Source organism: Canis lupus, chromosome 37 (assembly GCF_048164855.1).
Source record: "Canis lupus baileyi chromosome 37, mCanLup2.hap1, whole genome shotgun sequence".
Lineage (NCBI taxonomy): Eukaryota > Metazoa > Chordata > Mammalia > Carnivora > Canidae > Canis > Canis lupus.
The window spans coordinates 25123043-25129042 of record NC_132874.1 but is presented as its reverse complement, the minus strand read 5'-3'; positions in this window follow the sequence as shown (position 1 = coordinate 25129042).

Genomic DNA, 6000 nt, shown 5'->3' with positions numbered 1-6000 from the left:
GAAATCAGCAATTTGTATATCACTTTCTCACAGCCATGGATGATCGTGATGCATTACAAGTGAAAACAAGTTGCTGTTTTTTTCGTGGGACGTAATGAGTGAGACTTATGATTATTTAGTTAGACTTTAATGCAGACAAGACTAGGTGAAGTACCATGTTTTCCTATGCTCATTTATCCTTTTAAACATTTAGTATTTAAACATGGTTCATCTTAAGAATAGTGACTCTCAGTCTAAGATAGCCAACTCCCCAAGGTCCACTTTGCAGTAAAGAGAGTACAAATGATTTTTTCCATACTTAAGAAGCTAATGAATTTGATAAAGGTATCCATTAAGAGGCTAAATACAATTTTTTTTGCCTTTGCAAGGAAATTGTTGGAAGCAATTATTCTACAGCACAGTTAATTTCCCCATGCTGTATTGATAGTTATTTGCTGTTGAATAAATACAACCCTCAGTTTGATTATGGAACATCATTGATCCATGTGTAAAACACATTACCCCATTCTATCTCTTACTGGTCAAATATAACTGCTGGCAACCATCAGAAACCTTGGCAGATAGAGGAGGGAAAAAATCAGGCACTTGGAGAGGTAGCCTTGATCTTGGGAGGACCCTTGAAAAGTTATGACAACCATGTATCTTGACCCTTACTCAGAAAAAGAATCCCAAATTTTGTAGTCAGTTGAAGGGGGTTCAGGACTCTCTAAAACCGCTTTAGTAAACCATTTTTGGAACTACATAATACACTTCAGTCTTTTAAACATTTTATTCCAATTAAATCCAAATTTCTAAGTCATGGAAACAGATGCATGAAGAAGTGAAATGATTTAACTGATGTTATGGGACAAAAGTATTAACATGAGAATATTTATGGGCTTCCTGCTTACCTTTCTTGGATGAGAGCATCTCTAATTCAGTTATCATCTCCATTACCCCTCCCCCAATGTCCTAAGGAAGAAATTCTTGTGAGAAGATAGACTAAAGGGAGGTATGTGACAACATTTGGTGAGAAGGGGGTGTTGGTTTTTGTAGAAGGCTCAGGTGGAGGTGCTCAAGCAAACTGTTCTGGATAAGGAAGGTGATTAGGAGAATAGTTGAAGTAAATATGCTGTAGGGTAATAACAGATCTCTCAAAGGTACAATTTCTTTTTTAGTTCTTTATGGCTGTTGAGAAGTGCTTTGAATGCAACACAACTCTAGCATCCAATTAGGTGACACCCAACGTGTTGGAGGACTGCAGTGATACATGAAAAGTAGAGATACAATTTCAAATAGCTTCCACCTTCTGGCCTGAACAAGGCCCATTACAGACATGTTTTCCCTTCTCTTTCTCTGTCCCCAACCAACCAAACAACCAACCAAACAAACCCTAAGTTATCAACTTCTGCCCCAAGGGATGTTAGTTTGAAACCTGGAATTGCCCATGATAATGAATATCTAACTTATTCAATAGTCCTTCATCTCCTCAATTCCATTTATTTCTATATTTTTACACACACACACACACACACACACGGACCTCACTCCAGGTACAGATAAAGATACAAATAATTCATATTTAAAGATATGTACTTCAGCCAAATGCCAGTGTCTTAGAGGAGTGAGAGAATGGGCATGGAGAAGTCCCAAGCACAGGTCCTCATTGCTTGAAGAAGTTGTAAACAAGGTGCAGTGCTTTCACCTTTCAGGAAACAGAAACCGTCACAAATGGTGTCTCTTATCTGGAGAAGCATGAACATGACATGGGAGCTCTTCTTTTTTTTTTTTTTCTTTCTTTCTTTTTTTTTTTTTTAACATGAGGGTAAAAGCAAGCCACATACTCACAAACTTGATTTTGAGATGAGTCATAAAGTGAGCTCAAATTCTTGTGGTTTTATTGAGTTCATACTGGAGAAGGGCTTGGTTGATCTGCCTCAGAGCAAACTGTAACTTTTACAGAGAAAAACATCCAGAGCTTGTGATGTGGACAATTTAAAGTTAACATCCATTGGATATCAAGAAATTTACCTATTCTCATGTACTTTCAAGGCTCTCTTAAATGAAGGGTTTTTAGTGGTGTTGAAGCTCCCTTCCTTCTTCTCTCCCTCCCTCCATTTCTTCCTTCTTTTGTCAAAAATGTGTCAGACCCACTAAAAGGAATCAGAGCTCCTTAGCAAAATGGCTAACTCCAGGGCTGGAGCAAAAAACATATGAGTCCCAATATAAGAAATTGTTTTAAAAAATGATGAGGACATGCCAAAAGGACACAGGAACTAGTTTGAAGGAGCTGCCACTGGCCAAACCTGAGGCAAACGAAGCATCAAAATAGTGACTGTAATGGATGATAACTTATTAAGTAAATAAATGTATAAGAAACCTGTGAGTACATACCAATAGAAGAAAACAGAAATTTAAGTAAATAAAGCAATAAGGTAGAAGGGAAGGCTCTTCCTTAGAGTAGCATGCCAACAAATATATGAAGGAATAATAGAGTTAGAAAATGACTACTCTGCAGCCATCACCATAATTGATTCAGGCAAGAATCTTCACTAAATACTGAAATCGCTGAAATTGGAGAAGGAGCAGATTATTTACACAGTCTTCTAGTATTTGTCCATAGATTACTTACTAATCCAAGAGCAAAAGATAGCTTCCCAGTGGAGAAATTGAAATGGCCACACACAAACTGACAGATGGTCTGTTAAACAGCAGCCCACAGTTCTTCAGAAATGTCAATGTCACCAAAAAAATCCCATTAAACCTCAAAACCCCAGAAATGCCAATGTCATGGAAAATAATGAAAGGTTGAGGATTGTGCTAGATTAAAGGAATCTAAGTGGATATGATATCTTAATTCACGTACAATCCTAAATTGGATTGGATCTTTGGGAAAAGAAAGTTGCTTTTAGGATAGTTTTGGGACAATCATCAAGACTTGAAAATTAATTGTGTTATCTAGTGATGACAGCATAGTAGTCTACCCGTGTTAAATTTTCTAAATTTGATAATTGCACCATGATAATGTAAAATATTGTTCTGGTTATTAAAATATTTATAAGTGAAGGGTCATTTCTTCGACTTAGAGCAAATAATTTTTTTAAACAAGAAAAATTGACTTAAGGGATAGACAGAGAGACAGACAGACACATAGAAAACCAATGTGGCAAAGTGTTCATGCTGGAAGAATAGAGGTAAAGGGCATACAGACATCGGTAATATTCTTGCAGTTTATTTATTATCTTTAATTTTTCTTTTTCTTTTATTTTTTACTTTTTTTGTTTTATGGAGGTATAATTGACAAAACTTGTATATATTTAAGGTGTACAATGTAATGGCCTGGTGTAAGTATACGTTGTGAAATAATTACCACAATCAAGCTAATTAACATTCATTACCTCACTTAGTTACCTTTTTTTGTGGCGAGAACACTCGCAATTTACTCTCTTAACAAATTTAAAGTATTTAACGCAGTAATATTAACTAGAGCCATCATACTGTACATTAGATTCTCCAGAACTTACTCATTTAAAAAAGAATATTAATTCCATTATAATTAACATACAATGCTATATTAATTTTGGATGTACAATATTCAGTAATTTTATACGTTACCCAGTGTTCCTCCTGACAAGTGCACTCTGAATCCCCGTCAGCTATTTCCCCCAACCCCTCTACCCACCTCCCCTCTGTAACCACCAGTTTGTTCTCGGTAATTAAGAATTTGTTTCTTGGTTTGTCTCTCCCTCTTTCTTTTCTTTTGCTCATCTTTATTTTTTTCAAAATAAAAAGTTTAATAGAAACAATAACTTCCCGAGAGAAGTTGAAGGCAGAATAATTTCTTTCTAAAATTGTTACTCTTTAACAGTGATGTGTTTTCTTGTATAAAATGTTTGAAAACATGAGTCTCTTCTTTTACCAAACAGATTTAGCAATGTCAACATTGAGAATAAATATTATAAATGCACTTTTTTCTTTTGCTTTTTCCACTTAATATTTATAAGCACAATTTCTCAGGATTTAATTTTTCTTGATGATTTGGAATTGTTTGTTGTTTTACTTTATTAAGTATAATTTTGTCTGTTGTGTTCTAATAGAGGTCACCAATTTAAAATCAAAGAAAATAGTATATGGTTCTTGTAACTAATATTTTTTTGGTTATTTTTTAAAAATGTGCCAGATACTATGATAAGGATTAGAGGTATTTAACAGAAAGTTGGATCCCTGCCTAACTGAGACCATGAGGTAAATTTAACTAGAAAATCATACTTGATGAGTACAGACAGGCAGATTTCATTTTTTGAAGTATATTTACATATGTTCTTTATTTTGGGTATTTTTAAATGCAGATGTGTTTTCTCTCTTTCTTAAAAAAACCTGAAAATTAGATATGGTTTTAAATCTATATGTACCCTACTTTCACATCTATTAAAGACAAAAACCAAACCAAAACCAAAGGCTCAGCTCTTTAGTATTAGAACATTTCTTTATTTTTCTAAATTATCAAAATTAATGAGTTGATGTAGCCTGTTTCTGTTCCCTAGCGGGTTTTCATCCTGTTTCTCCAGCGTACTGTTGGCTCTGTAGTCTCTAAGCCCAGTGTTCATTGTTCCCATGGCTCTGCATGTGGTCCCAAGGGGACCATGGGTGTACTTGACAGAGAGATGCCAACAGTCACAGTTCCAGGTGACCCAAAGCTCCTCAGGTTGGCAAAGACCTGTGAGTGATCCCACCTCCAAGGAGTTAGGGTTCCCCCAAGTGCAGAAGGCCCTTTTGTACTTGTCCAAATGACATTTGGCTTTCTCCTGCCTGACTCTTCCAGGGTCTGGCAACTAAACCTTCCAGCACATTAAGTGAAAATAATCAGTGTGCCATCTCCCCTGAACACATCTGAGTGTTTTTCTTGGAAACAGAAAAGGAGTTCAAGTTTACTTCACAAGCAAAGGCTCGGCATGGCTGACGTGCTCTCCAGGGTCCTCATAGGACAGGTTGGATGTTTTTATTTTATTTTTTTAAGATTTTATTTATTTATTCATGAGAGACACAAAGAGAGAAGCAGAGACACAGGCAGAGGGAGAAGCAGGCTCCATGCAGGGAGTCTGATGCGGAACTCGATCCCAGGACCCCGGGGTCACCACCTGAGCGGAAGGCAGACGCTCAACCACTGAGCCACCCAGGTGTGCCCAGGTTGGATGTTTTATTTTATTTTATTTTATTTTATTTATTTTATTTTATTATTTTATTTTATTTTATTTTATTTTATTTATTTTATTATTTTATTTTTATTTTATTTTATTTTATTTTATTTTATTTATTTTATTTTATTATTTTATTTTATTCAGGTTAGATGTTTTAGAGTGAAATAGTGAAACAGGTTTTAGAACAGTCCTAAAGCTACCTACTATTATCTGCTTGAAAATGAATCAAGATATAGTAAGAAAGTATGTGGGGCTTGACGTGCTCACCCAACCGGACATTGCCCATGAAAGACAGGCCCTCGGCATCCTCATGGGCATGCCCTGGGCTCCTGGCAAAGCAATGAAATGACACTTGAGGGCCATTGTTCAGGTATGACAAGCCAAAATTATGCTTCCCTGACAAGAAGGGACAGAAACTTTGCCCCGACCTTCAGTGAGACAGAAAGTGTCGAGGGCTCACTCAAAGACGTCTGGGTGATTGTCATGGATTGTTTCCTTGTTTACAAGCGGGAGACAATAACCAGGTTTATCAATGTTTTCTGACAAAGGAGAAAAGAGAGGTAAAGAGGACAGCAGCAAAGAGGGAAGACAGGTATGCTGAGAATTTGCATGTTTGGGGATAAACTGAATTATGGTAAGTTAACAAAGAGGTTGGTGGAGAGCAGGTTGGCCAGGAGCGCTAGTGAAAACATGCCCAGGACTTGTGGACCCTCCAGAACGGTCGACATTGCCGCGCGTGTGACGAGTGTCCCTATGTCTGCCAGTGTCCTATCAGCACCTGCACCTTAGTCAGGCCAGTTCTGCCCAGTGTCCCTTATTGGGG